The sequence below is a fragment of the Crassostrea angulata genome, chromosome 6, assembly GCF_025612915.1.
Source record: "Crassostrea angulata isolate pt1a10 chromosome 6, ASM2561291v2, whole genome shotgun sequence".
In the NCBI taxonomy this organism is placed as follows: Eukaryota; Metazoa; Mollusca; class Bivalvia; order Ostreida; family Ostreidae; genus Magallana; species Magallana angulata.
In genome coordinates, this window is record NC_069116.1 from 32,953,590 (window position 1) to 32,977,719 (window position 24,130).

Sequence of the window (24,130 nt, forward strand, 5' to 3'; positions counted from 1 at the left end):
TTAATAAAATAAAATTAACAACGTGAAATTTGAATGCCAAAAAATAAATGAATTTTATCTTCAATGTTACCTTAGAAATTTCAGAAGTGTATATTAAAATTAAGATTGTCTTCTCATCGTCTAGCCTTCGAATTCAATTCAATTCAATTCAGTTTATTCACTCAAGCCATGAAATAGTACATGAGGTCAATCAGTATATACAGTTTAAAAGTCAGAGGTGCATTATATAAATGAATATATAGGTAGTTAATAAATAGTGAATAAGTATAAATATACAATATATACAATGAAAGTATGATGAAGTTGAGCTATGGAGGACAGACAGTTATATCAGACTGTATATTTTGATAATAAAATAACATAATTTTTTCAGATTTGTAACATTAGTACAAGACATAGTTCACAAAATTTAAACTTCATAGTATTTGGTGCTGAACAGTATTTATCATCAAGATATGTATGTCAAAATGTCAATAACTCTTTACATTCAAGAATACATGTATATATAAGGGCAGCTTTTTATATAAAAAATATGTTGAAGATGAATTTCATTTTAATTTAGTATCTATTGAATACCGTAAAAAATATATTAAAAAGTATGAGAAATCATCGATGTTCAAACTGCTGTTTGTTTAGGAACGGAAATTTTAAAGCTGTGTGTAACCTTGGCAAATATACATGTATTAACTTCAGTATGAAATTAAGAACCAATATCTGTGATTAAATGTATTTGTGGCGTATTTTAGTGACATCATTTCCAAATTCTTGGCTCTCGCCCTTTCCTTTTAAACCAGCATGGAAAATATGATGGTTATATTATAATTATTATATTACTATAAACAACAGTCAAGTAATAACTGTTCATTTTTTCCAACATTTGACTTTAAAGAAATCAACATGTACACCCAAATCGTTATTTTTTTGTTCAAAAACACTGAAGTGATAATTGTGAGAAAAAAAATTACAGTAAATCACAGATAATAATTTTATAGAACGGCTGGTTAGCTCAGTCGGTTAGAGCGTCGTGCTAATAACGCGAATGTCGTGGGTTCGACCCCCACACTGGCCATTAATTATTTTAATCCTTCAATGATACACTTTAATCAAAGTACTGATAGACGGAGGCATCATTTCGGAGGAAATTAAACTAATGAAAATTTATATGATTTTTTTTTTTATTTAGGGAAAAACAGCGCGCTTACCGCTTATCATGTTAAAATATTCGCGAAGAGGTTTAGTATCATGGCAATTTAAGGTCGCGAGGATATTTTTCAGGTTGACATCAGAGTTACGTAGATATTATTAAAATAATTAGTGTTGTTCTCTTGTTTTAACCTTATAAGCTTGTTATGTTACTTCTTAAAGGTGTTTGTTCTTTACAAAAAAAGGAAAGAGGAAATTATTTTGCATCACAAAACAACATGGGAAACTGTTCATGTTATTAAATGCATACAACTCGAACTCGAAAAATACAATGCAAATTATTTATGTACACATTTCTTTTCTTGTGTATATTTAGTTTAAGTTGGTATTATTTCCTGTGTATAGTGATTTGCAAACCCAAGGTAGAAAACGGCATATCCTAGAGGTTTCCACACCTGTTCAAGACAAAAGATAACCTCTAAATTGCAAACTACTTTGTCTAACTGTACAACCCCCCCCCCCCCCTTTTCTATCTTGCAGAAGGGGTGTCTTGATTAATCCAGATATTCTCTTATTATGATCGTTATGAGAGAGAGAGAGAATGTTAATCAAATCAACGCGCGATGTGCACCACGTGTTCCTTCTAATATAAGGGAAAAAAGTTTCGTTTTAATAGTTTTCATTTTAAGTAAGGAGAACAGAAGTATGCCTAACAATAAAGTATTCTACACTGTTTGTGATGTTTTGATTTCTAGCAAAGAGAAAATTCTACACTGTTCGTGATGTTTGATTTCAAGTAAAGAGAAAAGCAGCATACTTAATAATGAAGTATTTTACACTGATTGTGATGTTTGATTTAAAGACTGATATACTGTGTTTGTGAAGTTTAATTCGTATACTTCTTTTTTCTCAACAGAAATCTCTCTCTCTCTCTCTCTCTCTCTCTCTCTCTCTCTCTCTCTCTCTCTCGTTTAGACTATGGACACTATAAACACATGAACTTAATTTTTCTGATTATTTTGAATTTGCAGAGAATTCAAGTTCAGTCATATGGTACCAGTTTTAATGATATTTATTATGGATATTGTTTGCATCACATAAAAGATTTTCTGTCAATTCTATCTATTTTTTTCACGTGCGACACTCTTATCAGCTTGTAAAATACACCGACTTCCCAAATCACTTGCCGGGGTGGGGGGGGGGGGGGGGGCAGCTGTAAAGAGAGATACGTCTCAGCGGGAAATTAATTGATAATATGCGAACGATATACGACAGAGACAAAGAAGCACACCATGTTTATTCATTGAATCTCATAATCATTCATTTAGATGGTGCTTAAGGAATCCTCATTATTTGACGTCACGGGCAAGACAATCACAATATACGGCGGCTGTTGAAGAGACTCAAAAGATGTCAGATCCCTTTCAAATTTGCACCTGAGAATTCCCAATCAACTGTCACCAAATCCCTAAAACCCTGTCACCAAGCTCCCAATATTTCTTTATCTATTGAGGATTTATCTCCCTTACACAGACTGAAGAAAATAGCACAGATGAAACACATTTGGAGCCTCACACCATGCATGACCTGAAGCCAATTTTTATCCTTAAAACAACAATATACAAAATCATCTTGGTACCAAATCAGAGCATATACATTTTTCTTTACATCAAAATTAAAATATTCCATTAGAGTCACTTCATTATGCAATCATTGCATAACAAAGAAGAAATTTACCCCTATTGTTCACACATTTCATAACTATATTGTGAATTATCAGGTAAAAAATGAAATCTGTATCTGGTAAATTTATATATCAGGTAAAGCCTGTTTACTTGTCTACACACTGCCATACTCACTTTTATCTAAAAGCAGCATGGTAACACAGGACAGCCCAAATGATATCAGCATGTAATGGAGCTCAGATCTGCTCTGACAACCATAAATCTTGCTTTGATGTCCTATTCTAAGTAATGAAAATCAAACTTTGAATGAAATCATATCATGTAACATGTATGGGTACAATATAGATGCCCCACCCATATCCACAACTAGACATTGATTAAACTTTATTGATTTGCATATTGATTGATTGATTGAAATATTGTTTGAATTATTGATTGATTGATTTTATTGATTGATTCATCTTGATTGATTGATTGTTTGGTTCATTGAAGATCTAACATCATAACTACCCAAAAGTCGATGTTGATCATTTAACTTACTCTATTGCTATATTTGCAATATTTTGCATACATTTGAATAGTTTATGATGTACTGATATATTAAAATAAAGCCATGACATAGACTGCCAATACGGTGTTGTTAATCTATTCTATTGAAATAATTACCATGCGGGTAAAAAATGTTGAAATATGGTGTATGCACATGGCTGCCTTATGGTTTTATTTTTTTTTTTAAATTTAATTCTGCGCTTAACTTAATCTTAACTGCGCAGCCTCAGACTTATTCTGAAAATTTAAAAATCTGAAAAATTATGAAGGGGGTTCATTGGCGTCCTCTTTACAACCATTTATTGAGAAAATGAATTTTGCTCATTTAAGCTGTAACTTTGTCTCAAAGTAAAGAATATATTCTTAAAATGGGCCTTTAAACAAGATAAAATTGTCTGTGTCTACGGAGGTACATTGCAAGTATATTTTCATTGAAATATGATGTATACTTTTTTAATTTTAGACAATCGCCTATTTGGACCCCTATCCCACTTCTAAGAAAAATTTACTTTTATTTACACTTAAATTCAAAACGGATTGTTTAGAATCGACATTTATTTTTTTCTATGAAAATATAACGTCAATGTGTCTCCATAGGCACAGGAGTTTTAAGTATTGACTGGATTTTTCTTGTTCTAAAAATAGATCCCATGCCGACTGACAAAAATAAGCATACTTTTCAAACAAATGACATGTACATGTAAGACTTCATATTTTTTGCATTATATCTTTTGGCAACATTTTTGGTCAGTTTCGGACAGAAATAAGCCAGTTCAGGAAATGTTTACATTCTTATCCTCAAATGTACGAGATGCCCCCCCCCCCCCCCCAAGGAGGCTAGATGGTCTACAAATTACCCATCAGATATTACCTAAAATTTTAAGGTGGCTCATTACACCTTGAAATATTTTCTCAAATCAGCAGAAAAGTATTTGATTCTGATGGATATCACAATGGATAAGAAGTATATAAGTCAAATAGGCAAAAAATGTGCAATTTGGATGAAAAATTACATTTTCGAAAATTTAATTCAGTGAACATGAACAAAAGCTCCAGGCGGATTCGAACTCATGATCTGCGGATATGAAGCCCAAATACTGTAACCACTGAGCTACGACGCAATACAATCGAACTGAACGATATAAACAGTTTAACAAAACATTTAAATCGCCATCTTGTGACGTAGTGTGAAAAAGCAACCACCCCTGAACCAACAACAGAAAAGACAACCACCCTTAAACCAACAAAAAGGCAATTATCCTTGAACCAACAACAGATAGAATGTTACATAAATCACAGAATGAAGTTGCATCCCAGTTGTTTCTTTTACATTTCTTATCATCAAATAGGACAGGTGGGTTGAGGTTACCATGTAAAAAATAGTAATATCCCATTCTAAACATTTTAACAATGACTAATATTTCAATATCTTAGGTCATTCAAACACAAATGTCAGTATTTGTATTTTGTAAATAAGGAACTCCCCTTAAAATGTGGGAAGAAACTGATTTTTGGGCTATAATGCATAAAAACATTTCCTGGTTAACTGAAATTCATCAGTTTTTAAGGATGAAAACCATGAAAAGCTCCTAGATTCAATCATGATGATATTATGTATACTTGACTCATAATGACCTTCTCAGCTTAATGCATGAAACCTCTTTTCTACAAAAAATATGCATCTGTGTGATCTTGTAAATGGTGTTAAAGCATGTTTTTGCCTTAAACTATTACAAATGGATAATTCAATGTAAAATAAACATAAACATAGCACATATATGTCCAAATCCTCTCATTTCTTGAATCATGACTATGTAGGAAATGAAATGAAATCTCACATAAGGTGAGCAGAAATCAAAGAAATTAAAGTTTTTGTCAAAATAATCCTTCAATAGACTGTTCATGTTCTTCTTCGCAATGTTTCGCACTTGTAGCTTAGTTCTGAGACTTGCATGTAAACTCAAAATTGGTCTTTCGATGAAAAACTAGTTGCTGCGTACTCTTATGACAAAGTCTGAGGGCATCATATATGACTGCAACAACTGATCTGCACACTTTTACAGCATCTAGAACACAGAAACCAATATTCTAAGCTCCAGTGACTTCATATCATCCATTTCCAATGGTTTTTATTATTACATATTAAAAATTACATGTTTTCCACACCAAAAATCATCATTTTTCATATTTTTTTCATTACAAAATTTTAAAGCATTTTTCTATCTTCAGACTACGGAAACTAATTTCTGTTAACAAGATTTGACATAAAATACTGAAAACTGGCACCTGCATGCATTTTTTCAATTTGACACACAGCCCTTCAAGGTATCACACCGGTAATTGTTTTCACTATATAGCACTATAGCGGGGAAAAAATTCTTAAAAATCAGTTTGTATTTTTCATGACCAAATATTCTGAGGAAATGTTATTTGTTACCTATCTCATCAGCTAACATCATAAAAAGGGCAAGCGATACTGCATTTTCTCAAAATATCTAGCTCCAAACAGGTCTACCCTCAAAACCACGTGTTTTCCATTTGTATGTAAACAGACTGCACACCCCCCAGGAAGCTGCTGCATGTGCTTTGAAAGAAGTAGTCCCTGTGAAAAAAGATCATCACCTAACAAAATACATGAAATATCCTACTCAGAGGTACAAAAATTTTTAAAACTAAGTAAAGGAAAATGTAAAAATGCAGTCAATGAAAAAAATAATTCTGAGGTATATATGGAACTACAATTGTTCATTTTGTTCATTTTGATTGGCCGATTACCGGTGTGATACCTTAAACAGCCTCCGTCTAAAAAATGCAGTTGATTGATTCTGCACTTTCATTGAATACCATTTCTACATGTTCTTTGTTTTTATTTCATTTTTGTCCTTAAATTGATTGTACAAAAATATATTATTTTTCAAACTAGAATTTTCTTCAACTGATACTTAATTTGATCAAATAGCTTTTCTCTTTTACGGTAGAGTCATCTACCTACTACTCCCCTAAATACTTAAGAAATAAAGGACGAGTTATCGTGAATTATGTTGCAGAATAAACTCCGAGGTCGAGAAATGTTGTTTTGAAATATAAAAGCCGAGGCGTTAGCCGAGGCTTTTATATTTTAAACAACATTTTGAGACCGAGGAGGATATCCTGGAACATTCACGAAAACAAGAACTTTATTTCTATTCTACTAACAGCCCAGTATTTCTACAGATCGTTTCTCCTATAGAGAGATGATCTAGGTCATTTTGACGGCTGTTCCGTTTAACCCCAGCGGTTATGTTAGTAATATTTACAGATCAAAGGAATCAAATGCAGAAGACGGAATTTTTTTCTTGGGATTTTTGATACTCTTCACTTATTTATAAAATATCTTTGAGTTATATTCCTAATATTTTAAGGGCAATTATATACAATTATTACTACTACACGTTAATTTTTTTTATGTAAAAACACGCAGTGAAAATGTGTTAGGGAGGTCCTAGGAGCAGCCGCATTGATCTCTTAAAAATAAACACACATCGTTTTTGCTGGAGCTAACATGTGAAATTGACATGGTTTTAAAACTTTTTACGGTTTGAAGTTGTATTTTCATGATCAGTACGAGACAAATAGGTATTTCTGATCTGATTATTTACTGATGAAGTTCGTGGTATAGGCTATTTAAGAAATATAGTACGAGTTTTCGTAAATGTTGCAGAATAAACTCCGAGGTCGAGAAATGTTGTTTTGAAATATAATAGCCGAGGCTTTTATATTTCAAACAACATTTCGAGACCGAGGAGGTTATCCTGCAACATTCACGAAAACAAGAACTTTATTTCTGTTCTACTTACAGCCAAGTATTTTTACAGATCGTTTCTCCTACAGAGAGACGATCTAGGTCATTTTGACGGCTGTTCCGTGTAACCCTAACGGTTTTGTTAGTAATGTTTACATGTGTATCGATCAAAGGAATCACATGCAGACGACAGAATTTTTCTTGGGATTTTTGATACTCTTCACTTATTTATAAAATATCTTTGAGTTATATTCCTAATATTTTAAGGGCAATTTAATACGATTATTACTACTACACCTTATATATTTTATGTAAAAACACGCCGTGAAAATGTGCTGGGGAGGTCCTAGGAATAGCCGCATTGATCTCTTTAAAATAAATATTTGAGGCAATACACATCTTTTTGACGAGAACTTACACGTGAAATTGACATAGTTTTAAAACATTTTACGGTTTGAAGTTGTACTTTTATGGTCAGTTCGAAACAAATAGGTATTTCTGATCTGATAATTTACTGATGACGTTCGTGGTTTATTGGAGAATAATATCCGCGGCATCTCTTTCTCGACAGTAATTGTAGTATAAAAGAATTTAATCATTTTTGGAAAAATCAGCAAAATATAGGTTCCACCGAGATTTGAACTCGGATCGCTGTATTCAAAGTCCAGAGTGCTAACCATTACACCATGGAACCGCTGATTCTAAATAGACTGTGATACTTATATATGCAATATTGTGCTTTAGATTGCGCTTATAGCAAGTTTGAGGACCCGCTCGTTATGCGGATCTTGAATTTTACTAGTATTTAGGTTCATGTTATATGATCAAGTACTATATTAGGGTATATGAACTGATATAGAAATATAACATATGACCTAACATCAATTACATCATAAGATATTATTTCATATAATATGTCTTTAAAATTTTTTTAACATATAATATTATATCAAATCTTTAATTTAATTACAGATATATTAAATGAAAGATGTCGTTGGTTTGATCGTATTGTAATCGGACAAGTGGGAAGCGTGATGTGTTCACACCAAAGTAGAATTTTTATCAATATAAATACAATTTCAGGCAGGTTTTTCTTTCATGTAACATGCAGTGCAGAATTGAACAAAAAATAATACGTATATTTATCGAAGAAATTTGCTTGTTAAAAGTTACCCTCTATATATTCTCATTTTGACAGGTTGTATATGTTATATCAAATCTTTTATTTAATTACATGTTTATTTTATGAAATATTTTGTTGGTTTAATCTGATATGTTCGAACAGGGGAATGCGTGATGTGTTCGTGTCAAACTAGAATTTTATATGAATAAGAATACAATTTCAAGCAAGTTTTCCTTTTATGGGGATTGAACATAAGACCAGCTACAAATCTGAGGCTAACATGCACATGCATTAATCAATTTTACTAAAAAATTGTAAATGGGGAACCAAAGTTGACTTTAAGTCAAATCAAGATTTGTAACATTCCATTACCAATAAAAATGTTCTCTCAAAAAGAAAAATAAGTATTATTAATAAGCATCTCTCAATGTAACATCGATACCATACTGTTCTCTAGTTGTCGAAAGATGTTTTAATCAGGGATTTTTGTGTTGATATTTTGACGCTGTCCGTCCGAATACTGTCGATATCAAAACTCTTTGTTTTGTCGCCATATCGTCAGTTATACTTGATTAATCAAACAAACAAGCAAAACAAAAATAAAAAACAAAAATTAAAAACACAAAAACAAATGAATGTCTGATTATATACGTACGTGTATGAAAATACGCCCGAATCTGTTTTGAAATACCAGTTTAACTTTCTTAGAGAGAGAATGAATTTTCTTTGTTATCTAGGCCTGAAACCGTTTTCCAATTTGATTGATAAAACCAAGAAAAAGAAACATGTGTAGTTGTTTTATTTTGATACAAAATATATACGTATACAAACTTTTGCAAAAGGAATGAAACAGTCAACTGATGGAGAAGAATTAGTTATAAAAATAAGTCTAATAGTCTAGAGAACAAAAATCCGGACAGCTTTTGAAGATTTTTTTTATATTGCTCCATTCAACAGTTCCCTATAATAAAAAAGAAAATGTAAAGTTTAATTGTAAGATAGTCTGTTGCTTTATGCCATTAAACAAAATATCTACAATTACTAAAGGGATTTTTATAAAAAAATTGGTTTAAAAATTGATTATTTTGTTCTGTAACAATTCAAAATTAAATTGATAGTAAGATACTTGTTACAATGAAAATACGTCAATTTGTTTGTATCTCTGAATCTGAATTAATGCAAAGCAAGCTAAAAGGTCATTACGTATGTGTTTCGCATATTAACTCTGGCTAGGTGAAGGTATTCGTAGGCCATGTCGCAGTAAATATTTGCTTTGACTGAAAAAAAGAAATAATAAAACATGAAAATGCTTAAAATAAAAAATATGTTATGAAGATGATACATATTTATGTTGCAATCATTTCAAAGTGAAATATCTAACAAGACTTAGTACTTGATTTTGTAAACTCAATAAATAAAATAAATTTGTTCAATACTAATACTTTATTTTACTGCCTTGTTAAAATGTGACTATTCTAAAGTATCCTTTGTAAGGACAAAGGAAACTAATTCAAATGCATTTATTTATCCCACCACGTTTGTTATTTGATTGAAGAATGCGATGGTAATATGTCTATTGATGGGCTAGTGTATAAGTTAAAAAAAGTGTATGGAAAATTGAAATTCGCTCTAAAAATAAAATACAAATATATAAGCTACAATGTATTATAAAATCTTGATTTATTTTGAAAGTAGTTAACTTACAGCAAATTCAGCTTTTAACAATATTTTAAACAAATGAAGTAAAATGTCATCTTTATATATAAAATGTTTGGGCAAACTTAACAAATCAGAGATCATGCAATAATGTATTTTTAAACCTAAATATTTACTGAAAAATAAAAATAGTTTTTTTATCTTTTCAAATGTCAGTTAAAAAATAAGGAAGAAATGTATTCAAAAATAAGTAATATTTATTTAGTAGATGGTGCTAATTTTTTTTTTAAAATATGCTATTTAACGAAAATGAAATTCTCGGTTATTATTTTATTTGATGATATCTTTTGTTATTTTTTTTTAAATTCTTTTAATATAAACAGCTGAATAGCAGTTAATTGTTCTTAAAAAGACAATTTCCTCGATTCCAAGAAACATGTTAGCTTTGTGTAAACGACTCTTAACCGTTCAAAGCATGAATGATGAAATACACTTCTTTCTTTACCCTTAAGGATTACGTTTACTCAGGGGCGAAAAAAATCCACTAATAAGAACGAAAAACTACTTATTGCACATTGTAGCCCCACTATTGTGGTGCTATTTTTCACTTTCAAATAACTAGGCCAATGACCTACTTTATCTGCTAGTGACCTCTGAATGTTTTTTTGAAAAAATTGTCAAAATTTGTCAAAATTGTCCACCATTTTCAAGGTTTTCTTTATTTTGTAATTATTAGAAATAATAAAACAATTTGTAGTTTGGGAAATGATAAAATAAGAATAGCTTTACTAATTTTATATTTGACTGAATCGTTTTAAGCTCAAATTTTAAGTTTAATTTAGTCCGAATTTCCTATATCAATTCCAATTTTTGATCGAGTTTTACAAAAAACTGTCTAATAGGAACTCCAAACCATTGATTGCCTAAAACTGTTTTTGTTGTTTGTATTATGCTGACATTAACATTATATAAGGTCAATGATCAAAATTTCGAGATATTTTATCTTGAATCGATTTTATGTATTTTAAAGGTTTTTCCAATCGCGTGCCGGCCAGTGATATAAATTTATAAACGAGTGAATACAACCATTAAATATGTAAAATGAAATGAAAAAACATAATATAGAAACTTAACTTTTGCAATTACATTGCAACAGAAAGTTTTTAAGAGAAAAAAAGAAAATGAAAAAATTAGTCCGAATTTCCTCTGTTTTAATATTAATCTATCTTCCTCAAATAAACAAATCATGGATCTAAAGAAGAAGATTAGATTCTTTTATACGGCATAAAATGGCCACCACCATCCAGCCCTAATAAACTGCATCTATTGTCCATTTATATACTTATAGTATAACGTTTTGAAAAGCAATGTAGAATTTACTTACCTAGAGAAATCAAAACTATAGCCATGTACACCAATATCACAACCTGGAAACTGTTAAGAGCCATGTCTCTTTGACTTCGGTAAGATGTAGTAGTCTTTTTGCAATTAACGCTCTTTTAATAACGCAACTATTTCATAGCCTACTCAAATTAAGTGGGCAATATTGGATTTATGGGGCATAATTGATAAAGTGTTAACGATTTGAAATGTGATGATACGAGAAAACTCCGTGGCCGAAAAAATTGTAATGTGGTAATTGTAAACTCTATATGAATCTTAATTGAATTATCACAGAATCCTATTTGATATTTGAAACTACGAGCTTTGGTGTAAAACTTGCCCCTGCATTTTGCCTACATGCATTTTTTAATATTTTCATCGTTCATATTTTTACGTTTTTAATTTTTACAAACAATGATTCAGATTCTTCTCACTCGATTGCTAAGTGTCAATCTATTGTTATAAATAATTTGCCGTGCATTCATTTTAACATTGATAAAGGAGACTAGAACTATATATGCATCGGTTGATCCAAAAGTAATGTCACATTATGCATTGCGCTTCTCATGTGCACTGTATTTTTGGAAATGGTATATCAAAAATTGTAAAATAATAACTTTTTGATTAAGTTTCGTCGAATACTGGTAATGAAAACAATATACTTGCAACCTCTCAAAACATTATACATTTGTGTATATGCGTCATAAACTTACTTCTTGTTTGACGTATTTATTTCATATTATGATACATAGTTGAAAATTTGAAAAAAAAGCTGCAAACTACATAATATTTTGAATAGATTTATAATTAACTTTTTCTAACTGTTGAAAAAAAAATGAGAACGTAATTGTAGATTCTGATCATGAACACGGTGCTTTTCATCTCTCTATCAAAGAGCAAAACGGCCAAAGTCCGATGCATATTTGCTTTGACGAATACATATCACCAAAAAGGTATTAAAATTAAAATTGACACTGAACAAGAGGTTATTTATGCGGAGGGGCAAGGGAGATTTACACGAGTTATACGGTTAGTTTAAAACCGGGTAAAATATTCCCGCGTGTAAAGTAAAAAAAAAAAAAAAATCTTTAGTTTGGTAAGTGACGCATCCGCGTATTTAACACACGCACGTATTGCTTGACTATAAAAAAGCGTACTTGACCACCAGTTTTATTAACCACTTTTACAGTACACTAAACATAAAGTAAGAAAGTATGATCAGGATGATTTGAAGTTGGCCCCAATGTTTTGTGAAATCATACGAATGATTCAAGTATATATATAAGTAGAAAAGCAAACGGTCAGAGGGAACATTAAAGCTAACGTCACCACCAATTTTATAAGGCTTCGCTCATGACTTTTTTAGGTGCCTAAAATTTGATTAATCACAAAGTATAAAAAAAAACAATTAGATTTCTCTATCATATACAAAAGAGTTACACATGAATTATTCAATGAGAATAATTACGAATAAAGCATGACGGATCATTGTAAAGACTGAAATATGGATTTAAACAAGGCGACAAAAATTCAAAAACATTGTCTCAGGCATGTGTCGACTATCTTTGCCTCAAGTTCTATATAATATGTTATCTTAAGAATTTATCTATTTTGCATTGAAATTTTTATATCTGAATTTTGATTTGATATTTTAAAATTCAAATTTGTGCCTCCTTACGCTGCGTTTTAACGATTTCATCGCATTAGGGCTCAGTTTTCACAACACTATCGTTAGGTATATCATAAAAAAATCTTAAGATTGTCATAATATCCATACGATTCACAAAATATCTTTTATTAATATATTAAAATCTTTCGTAAATTCTTAACACAAACTTCATGCTTTCAGATACTAAGATTTTATTGCGAGTTGTTATTGTTTTGTTGTTTTTATTTTTCAAATTTTAGATAGTTCATCCTACTAATTTTAATGAGATTTATACTCAGAATTAATATTTGATTTTGCACCTTTACGGGTTTGTTATTGATAAATTAAGCTGTCTAAAATATGATAAAGGTTAGTCATAAAGCTATCGATAAACAAAATATATATTACATTATAAATTGATATCAAACTTTAGAAGAAGAAAAAAAGTATTTTATGAAGCATATTGCAGTACTAGTTTTACTTACTCAACAATGTATGTTTGTTGATTGCATTCAATTGTGATCATAATGTGGGTAAGAACTTTGAAGTTTGTGGGGTCAGAAAGAGCTGTTTAAAGATGTCTTCTAAGTGCTGCCAAATTAACAGACAAAGTTGAAAGGAAAATGGATACATGTATTTTCAGGACAAAAGTCAGTGTAGTAAATTAATGCAACAGGATATGAAATGTCAGCAGGTATACCAAATTGTCAAATGAGCAAATAGTCGTCAACGAGCAATGAGTCATCAATATTTGAAATTGTTATCACCACTGAGTGTTTAATATTGGGCAGTCAATAACGTCTCATGGTAAATGTTAGGCATTTATGTTTATGATGCCCATCCAATGATGATGTATGGATTTTTCACACAACAGTCTTCATCGACTTTTGATGGAATAATAATATAATTATTATATTACATTACATCATATTACATTACATTTTTATATTACATTACATTATTATATTATATTATATTATATTATTATATTATATTAAGATTATATTATATTATATTATATTATATTATATTATATTATATTATATTATATTATATTATTAATAAGATTAGATTAGATTAGAATAAAAACAGATTGTTAAACTCACATCTTTTAAAGGATGGTTAGATAACTATTTCCTTTAAACCACCTCTAATTCAGATATCTATCAATTTCAAAACATTGAACAATCAAGTGGCTTATAAAAATTATAAAAAAAGAATATAAGATTCCGACCCTTAGAAAACCGAGATGAGGAGGGTGGTGGGGGTTGGAGGTTACAGAGCTCGTGGGTCATCACTTAATTATACCTCCAGATTAAGTACTGATTCATCAATTTACACTCAATGAAAATGTGTAATGTGGGAAAACCAACAAAATCATTAATCATATCTGACTGATAAAATATTCAAGACTTTCACTATATTTCATCGCCTTGAATGTATGATATGGTCCGCTAATATATTTTACACTTTTAAAACTTGATATCAACGTGGCGTCCGCGTTCATTTTTAATGGATTACGGATTAGCACACAGCCAAACTCCCGTATCAATTTCAACACAGGCGAAAAAAGTGCGTGAATTTTGTATAAAAATGAGGCTTTTTAATAAATGCAACTGATCCAGATAGACACTTTTAAGTAGGTCTTGTCAAGGACAAATGAAACTAAAAACCCACGGACCTTTTTGAGAGAAAGTACAGTAAATTGCTGCAATCGGTTCCCCCATGCGCCTTTTTTAATAAACTTGTTCAGTTTCTCGCTGTTTTACGATTTTCGATCTAATATCTGCCTGTGTATTCATTTTGCTGTGACCTTAACTAATATAAAAATAAAGTTACGAATGATGAAAACAAGGTGTAGCGTGTGCTCTTTCGTTACTTACCAATCCTTCCGACTGTTATCCCTAATGATGAATACTAGTATTTAGTTGTTATGGTTCCGACGTTATATTTTTGATTATAAAGTCGCATTAACACATAAATCTCGATTTACATCCCCCGTACGATGATAGTTTTTCAAGTTTTACATCTAAATACTGATCAAAATTAATGATTACAAATTCTGTTCATTTGATACACTACTTTTTAGCAACACAAACATTTAAGTTTTTTTTTTTATAAATCAATTTAATGTTTCTAGCGTACGCCTCTGGTCGACTCGGTGTAATGGAAGGAAAATAACATCATTTTGAGCAAACCTCTCAAAATAAGCTATTACATTTCAAAAGAAAAATCTAGATGTAATTTCTGATTACAGATTAGCTGCAGGTCTGTAGCTCCCGGTCTGAAAAAAATTCGGTTAGACGACCTAAGAGCTACTGTGCCTCGAATTTTAAAAAGCTGCAATTTACGGAGAGAGAGAGAGAGAGAGAGAGAGAGAGAGAGAGAGAGTCAAGTGATTTTTTTAAACCTATTTTTGAAACTAGTTTTCATCTGTAGTGTCAGCTGATTAATGATGAATGGAAACAGCTGTTCAACGGCTTTAATTCTTTTTTAAACAATGCGTAATGATTTAAGTAAGATAATTGCCACCATATAAAAAGTTATAACGACTTAGTCTTTATGTCACTTTTGTAAAAGTACATAGTCTAGTCTTTGCAAACAGTATTTGAGACATTTCACAAAAAATTGATATAAAATGCAGTTTCGAAAGTACCCAGTTTTTAAAACAAGTCACAACTTTAATCTTCCCTTTCAAAATGATTACATTGAATATAAATCAGGATTTAGATCACTACAGTAATGTTATTTTGAAATTGGTCATTCCATTGTGGTAACATTCTCTAGATCTTGAGCAGAAAAAAGTGTTAAAAGACTTCGATTATCAAAAGGCACACGCAAATCATTCCACCTGTTTTATAGATGGTGGAAGAAAACTATTCATAACCGAAACGGAAGTTTTTCTGGCTTGTGAAATATGTAATGCTTTGTCTTGATTCCTTCCTGGATAATGTTTACATAAATGTGGTAAATACTGTGGAATCATTTAAATTCGTGGGGGCCAATTTTCGTGGATTATGACTTTTTTGCTCATTCATGGGGATGTTATTTCGTGGATGCGTAGTCTACTGTTTCAGTAACAAAGATAAGTCTTTCTAAAATTGTTAAGTCGATGCACAGGGGCATCGTATCCGCTCTACACTCTCTATATAAATAATACACAAGGGAAGAATCGAAAGTAGGACACGATTTGTAAACAATGTCAAAAAACAACTTACTTGACAAAAGTTACGCAAATCCTCCCACACAATGTTGCAAATGTTGTCAAAAAACACGTTCACACTCAAATATTCCTAATAAACTCGGTAAAAAGCGTTTTTATCCCATTAAAACCGCTGTCTGCTGCAGAAACCTAATCTCTTCGCCCAAGAAAAGATAACTCTGTACTTTCTCTCTCTATATATATGTTCAGTAATGATAGAAATTTCGGCGGTAAACTGGGAAAATTTTTGTCTTAATAAAATATGTAACAACCGTAAGCATAATAACATTCGTTCCGATATATTTGGCATGTACTTTAATTAGCGTAATTTGATATGCAATCGTTTAAAAACAAATATATTTCCTATCATTTATTGTTATACTTTCATGTTAAATACTGAAATCTGATTGGTTAAGACGCAGTTAATAATATTTACTATTACCCTCAGCGTTAGCAACGCACTTGGCAACGGGTAACATTAAAAAATGTTGCATGCGCGAAAATTATGCGCGTACGGTTCGCTGTAGAATTCACGTTATTCCTATATAAAAGCAGTAAATTTTTCTTAAAAATTTTAAAAAAAGACATTCAGTATAACAAAATAAATAGTGCCTGTTTGGGAGGATAACAGTTGAAATTGACACCCCTCGAAAACCATTGTCAACCTCCGCTTCGCGTCGGTTGACAATGGTTTTCTCGGGGTGTCAATTTCAACTGTTACCCTCCCAAACAGGCACTATTAATATAATGTAGAAATGTAAATAGACTAGTTATTTGATATTGACAATAAAACAATGCTGAAATTGTAAATATACTAGTTATTTGATATTGACAATAAAACAATGCTGAAATTCTAGGCAACGACAATTAATTTTGAAGGAATGGGTTGCAAAGACAATAAATGAATTATGAGTATTTTAATTGTTGAATAAAAAAATAATTTAAAAAATTATATGTCAACACCAACGTAGTTTTTCATTAACATTTTAGAAAAGAAAAAAATATCTAAAATTAAATACTGTTTCAACACTTTTTCATCATCATTAATTTTCATTCTAAAATAACAAAATAAATTCCTCAATTAAATTTAAACTATACGAGTCTTTTTCTTCTAAATCAAATGGTCTTGCTCTAGTGGTCAGTATAAAGTAATTGAGTAGCTGGTCGAACAATATTCATTGTTCTCTAATTTGCTATCATTGCATGTATCTTTAAGACCACAATATATACACCATATAAATATAAATTGTGACAGCAGATATGCATTATTTAAAAAAATATAGGCTACATATATTTTGACATTTTAAACTGAATTCTACTTATTTATTTAAAATAAGATTATCCATCATTCAAAATTCACCCCTACCCGTGCTGCAAGTTCAGATCTGCAGATGTATACAATTTATTTCTTTGTTTTGTTATTGATGTTTCGCAGAATTTTACTATGTATCATTACTGAACATATAGAGAGTCCCGAGAGTTTTCGGATGGCGAAAGTACAGAGTTATCTTTTCTTGGGCGAAGAGATTAGGTTTCTGCAGCAGACAGCGGTTTTAATGGGATAAAAACGCTTTTTACCGAGTTTATTAGGAATATTTGAGTGTGAACGTGTTTTTTGACAACATTTGCAACATTGTGTGGGAGGATTTGCGTAACTTTTGTCAAGTAAGTTGTTTTTTGACATTGTTTAAGAAATAAAGTACGAGTTTTCGTGAATGTTGCAGAATAACCTCCGAGGTCGAGAAATGTTGTTTTGAAATATAAAAGCCGAGGCGTTAGCCGAGGCTTTTTAATTTCAAACAACATTTCGAGACCGAGGAGGTTATCCTGCAACATTCACAATAACAAGAACTTTATTTCTATTCTACTAACAGCCCAGTATTTCTACAGATCGTTTCTTCTATAGAGAGACGATCTAGGTCATTTTGACGGCTGTTCCGTGTAACCCCAACGGTTTTGTTAGTAATGTTTATACATGTGTATCGATCAAAGGAATCACATGCAGACGACAGACGTTTTCTTTGGATTTTTAATACTCTTCACTTATTTATAAAATATCTTTGAATCATGTTCCTAATATTTTAAGGGCAATTTAATACGATTATTACTACTACACGTGATATATTTTATGTAAAAACATGCAGTGAAAATGTGTTAGGGAGGTCCTAGGAACAGCCGCATTGATCTCTTAAAAATAAACATTTGAGGCAATACACATCCTTCTGACTGGAACTAACACGTGAAATTGACATGGTTTAAAAAAAAATCGGTTTGAATTTGTACTTTCATGATCAGTGCGAGACAAATAGGTATTTCTGATCTGATATTTTACTGATGACGTTCGTGGTATATTGGAGAATAATGTCCGCGGCATCTCTTTGATCTCGGCAATAACTGTAGTAGAATTACAAATCGTGTCCTACTTTCGATTCTTCCCTTGTGTATTATTTATATATATGTCATAGTCTGTGTAGAGCGGATACGATGCCCCTGTGGTCGATGATTTAAATTCGTGTGAGAGGGCTACCCACGAATTCCACGAAAAGAGAGCCACTACGAATTTTAATGATTCCACAGTAAAACATTGTTCTATTAATTCCAGTCCTTTAGATAACAAGGCTGTCATCTGGTTTTATAAATATCCAAGGGCATACATTTTAGTGCTATTTGGTAAAAATAAAATATTCGAGCATCATGGACATTTTCATTAAAAAATATGCTGCCACATGTTACTTCGATTTACACTTGAATTTAATAAATAGGAAAAAAATGTTGTTCTGTAAACAATCATGAAACGCCAGAATTTTTGGGAATGATGTAAAAGAGTTGATAATAGATGGAGGCTTTCAATAATTGCTAAAGTAGTAAACAACTACTAAAAGACAAATTTAGTTGGGTTCATAACAGTATCTTTATGTAAATACATCTTTAATAACAAAAGAAAAATTACAAATAACCGTTGCAAAGCTGTACACCACATCAATTTAAAAAAAAGTTTGATAATCGATGGAACGTCAGAAAACCGTCACTGACATTAAACAAAAGGCCCATGGGGCCACATCGCTCACCTGAGCAACAAATTAAAAATATTCAACAATTTAATTTGTCTTCTCCATTTCTAATTAAATGACTGTTGTTTGCCTCGCGTAAGCTCGTAACTTTTATAACTTTACTCACACTTGATTGATGAATACACTGGAATGAAAAATGTTGTCACGTGACATGTTAAAGAGCTATAAAAATCAATGTTACCGTATTGACAGCACATCACTCTAATTTACTATGGCCCACCCATTATTTTCATTTTTATTCAAAATAACAAATGGCTACAAACCAGGATAATTTTTCGCTGTAATATTTTTTTAGGAATAGCGATAATTCTTTTATCCCCGCACAGAAATGTGTCAGAACTATGGAAACTGTTTTAACGATGTCGTTTTTATTTGCTCACATTTCACATTATTCATTGTATAAAGAGGGGGCACCAGAGAGTAGTTATATATAGCATATCATTCTTTAATTTTTTTGTGTACAAGTATTTAACATACTCTAATTCATATAGAATTTCTAATGATCAACCGAAATTTCAGCGTCAGTCGTAGAATTATAAGCAAGATGAGCTCAAAATTTTGCTAGGTTTGAGTCATATTTTGTTCACATGAGTTTATTACATTCAGCTTAAGATTTTTAACTTGGTATTTCCTATTCGGCATTTAAGGTACTTCACTACACCGAATCTTATACTTTTTAAGACACTACGTCACAAGATGGCGATTTAAATGTTTTATTAAACTGTTTGTATCAATCGATTCAGATGTATATCGTCATAGCTCAGTGGTTAAAGTATCAGGCTTGTGAACCGCAGGTAATGAGTTCGAATCCACCTGGGGCTTTTGTTCATGTTTACTGAATGACATTTTTGAAAATATCATTTTTTATCTAAAATTGTACATTTTCTCGCCTCTTTGATATATATAATTCTTATCCATCATTCTTTCTATCATAATCAAGTAAATTTCTGCTGATTTGAGAAACTATTTCAAGGTGTAGTGAGGTACCTTAAAATGGAAAAAAATGAATGGCCTCAGATCTGTGTACAGACATAGAATTGTGAGCTAATCTCTGTATCTTGCTTATAATTCGAAGCTTAACACTCAAATATGGTAGGTAAATAGAAATTGTAAACAATTAAACACAAGAAACATGCACTATAACAAATAAAGAACACAATTTATTTTTCAAAATGAATCATATACATGTATATACCTACATATTTCCGTCAGCGATATTAAACTCTATTTAAACTGAATAAACTCGAGAAAATGCCGAGCATCTCAACAAAACATATTGCATTATTCTACCATTACGCAAAAGATGATACCGAATTACCGATAGCCTGAATGAATTGCATTTTAGTTCTTTCTTTTAATACATCAGATATTAACGAAGTCTCTTTTTGATTTGATACGTAAAAATCAGGAAATACAACCGACAGTTCCCAGGTTAACGCAAAGCATAAATGAAAACGAAACGAAAATCACAACAAGCTAACACCACCGTCATATGTGAAAACTGAAACGCATGGAAATATTTAGCCTCAATTTACTTCACAAAATCGGCACCAATGTATTTTGCATGTTTCAAAGATTCCCTTCGTAGTGTCATGGCTGCTTTAAACAAAGAACCTCGTTTTAGAATTATGGAATACGAGTCTTGGTAAAATGGGTAAGAAACCCGGACCGGGGCAAAATAAAAGCCGGGGCAGATCGGCAATCGTCAATTTCAAAATACGCATTGTTTTGCAGAAATATTTACAGCGAATACAAATATACTGGTCCGTAACATGTCCTGAAAATTTTAATGAGATTGGCAGATTAATAACTGTCAATCTTTTGTTTTGCCCCGGCCCGGTCATGCCTATCCAATTTACCAAGACTCATGGATGCTATAAATTGCTTGAAACACGGCTTTTCTTTCTTATTATTTTCGTAAAAACTCAGATTTGAAACAGAGTTCGCCAATAATTTTTGCAAATTATATTTCCCTTCCCATAAGGATTATTTATGCAAAATTACGTTGAATTTGACTCATTAATTCTCGAGAAGAAGATTTTTTAAAATGCACCCCCCCCCTTTTCTACAGTTTTGAGGTTTTCTCCGCTTTCAATAAAGATCGGTCTTTTATTTCTGCAATTTATAATCACCTTTCAATAGGGATGCTTTGTGCCAAATTTGGTTGAAATTGGAATAGTGGTTTTAGAGAAGAAGTCCAAAATGTGAAAAGTTTACAGACGGACAGTCAGACGGACGTCGGACAAAGTGTGATCAGAATAGCTCACTTGAGCTTTCAGCTCAGGTGAGCTAAAAAGATATGAAAAGAAAGTAAAATTTATTTACCAGTAGGTGAGGATATGGAAAAGAAAATGTTGCTAAATGTTAGGGGTAGTGATAATTATGAATGCGATATTTGATGACTGATGACGACCTAAGGACCTATTGAATAAAGGGGGAAAATAGCAGATAGGGGCAGATAAGGTTACAAAGGGGAGTTTGGATACCATATGAAAAAATTAAGACAAAAGGAACCAACAGAAAAAGGATGGGTGCAGGACAAATGTATACTTCTCATCTTAAAATATAGTCATTTTGAGAATTTAACACTAAATGTACATGTATATGTTAAAGGGACATGGTCAAGATTTTGGTCAAATTCTTTTTTTCTGTTTTATTATTTACAATGCTTTAAAAATGCATTTCTAGTGATCAAATAAAATTTGAGAGTCGTTCGTAGAGTTGCAAGCAAGATACAGGGCTTACAATTCTTTGTCATGTAAACAAGGCTCGTGCCCTGTTTTTGTTTACATAGGTTCAATTTAACATTTGAAAAATCTTTTTCTAGCCTATTTGATTATCTTTTTATCTATTTTAGGCATAGATAAACATTCCTAATGTTTAACACATTCGTATTAGGTTTAAACCTGAAGTTTTTACTTCGGCGTTCAAAATGTAAATAAACGCTTTGTTTTACATTGCGAAGAATTTCAAGCTCTGTAACTCGTTTATAACTCAACTAACGACACTCAAATTCCGGTTGCCTATTAAAATTGTCTCTCTGAAGCATTGTAAATATTAACATCGGAAAATAAATTTTTGACCAAAATCGTCACCATGCCCCTTTAAAACCTTAGTAGATGAAACTAATGATGCCCTGAAACTGTCCCTACCCAAAGTCACTGTTCAGATGAAATTTCAAATTAAAAAAAAAGTTGACCAATTTTTGTCTGAAGTAATTATAAAAACAAGTTCTTCGAACAATTGTGTGGTTGAATGCATTACAGTATACAATGAAGCAAGAAAAATAATTTTGAGACAGTTCTTATCACTGATTTCTGTTAACATGTTCCTTTCTTTATTTAGACCATATAAAAAAAACCGATAAATGTTAAACCGAAACGTCTGATTGGATGACCATTTTAATATCTCCAAAGTCTATGATTGCACATTCAGACAAAATGACCGGAGTCGTTGGAAAAGAATCCAAACTGATTATCAATTTTCTGTTTTACAACTTCCTCAGGCGAATACACATCATAATGTGGGGGACCATAGTCTAATTTGAAACAACTACCATCTAATCCAATTCCCTTCCTCTCTTCCTTTATTGTTCGGTGAGATATTGGTCAACAAAAGGCGTAGTGCGCTACGGAGCACACACCGGTGTATTGAGTCGACTGTATTTTGTCAAGAACCACTGCTTCATGCCTCAAATCCAATGTGGATATTTAATGCTGTTCCTTGCTGAATATATCTATCTAATATAATTGGTATAGCACTTACCCCCAAGAATCGCTTGTTCATTTCATAACAATCTTTGCAATTTATACCATTTTCATACTCTTTTTCATTTATTCTCAATTCATCGCTCATTCAGACAAATCCAATATGCCAAAAAAGTTTCCACGTTAGTTTGACCTTCGACACCTGTACGGTGTACGTTTTTTGTTCGGTAACACAGACTGTAGCAAAATGCTCACGATTGTTATCAAATAAGTAACTAGTATATTCATAATCACCACTTTTTTTCTTGTTCACCAAAAAAGCCAATGCCAAGGCAAAAGGTTTCTTGTTTTGAAAATCGACGTTTGTTAACAATAACAACAAAATTCTTTTGTTTCTCGAAATCGATCTTCTTTATTGAAGAAAGACTTCTGTTTTGCCCAAACAACTTTGATATTCCAAGTACTGCTCCAGCCATTGTATATGTGGCTTCCATAATCTTAAAGATTTTACATCAAGTGATTTTGATGTTACTATCCCATGGTGGTTGTAAACGGCCCCACAGAAGACATCGTGTTCTCCAGCTTCTATATTGTGGAATAGCCTTAACACATTCGATGCATCGAAACTCTTTAGCATTAACATGTGTTTCAGTCCCTTTCTCCTTTTGTTCGTTAGTTCCTTGTAAAATAGTCAGGGACGTGATCTCATTTAAGGATGTCGATCTTTGAAGAACTATTGGTTAAGGACAGAGTACTGAGTAATTCGAGTGACTGGTTTCTTCTGAGCTTAAAACACACAGAGATTAGTATTTTATACTAAATGTCACAAGCTTGTGCATATTAATTTATGATATTTTCCTCTCATTTCCTACCAACCTGAAGACATGCATGGTGATGATATGTATGAACTTCTTATATTTCATATTGTTTTTATAATAACTTAAGTTAATACATGTAATTACTATAAACTTCAAACGGAACGGCTGGACGTTTTGCAATTTTTGTAGAGGCTTATTCTAACTTTGCACGCAGTTCGTTTTTAGATTCCGCATTTAAAAAAAGGTTCTTAAACTATTAAAAAAATGTGATTATTTACTATGCCACTAAAGTAGCCCCATCATGCTTTCTAATCTTTCGCTGGGATCCGAGGATCACACCATGGCAGAAATTGCAGGGACCACA

At 31.7% G+C, this 24,130-nt stretch overlaps 2 non-coding genes and 1 pseudogene across 2 annotated transcripts; 1 reads left to right on the forward strand and 2 right to left on the reverse strand.

Moving 5' to 3' along the window:
- Positions 1-995: 995 nt before the first annotated feature.
- On the forward strand, positions 996-1,069 carry Trnai-aau (transfer RNA isoleucine (anticodon AAU)). Its single transcript has one exon. It is a non-coding gene; the product is annotated as a tRNA-Ile (tRNA).
- Positions 1,070-7,780: 6,711 nt separating this feature from the next.
- On the reverse strand, positions 7,781-7,852 carry Trnaq-uug (transfer RNA glutamine (anticodon UUG)). The gene has a single exon. It is a non-coding gene; the product is annotated as a tRNA-Gln (tRNA).
- A 14,820-nt stretch (positions 7,853-22,672) lies between these two features.
- LOC128187462 (uncharacterized) lies at positions 22,673-23,834 on the reverse strand (annotated as a pseudogene).
- Positions 23,835-24,130: the final 296 nt, after the last annotated feature.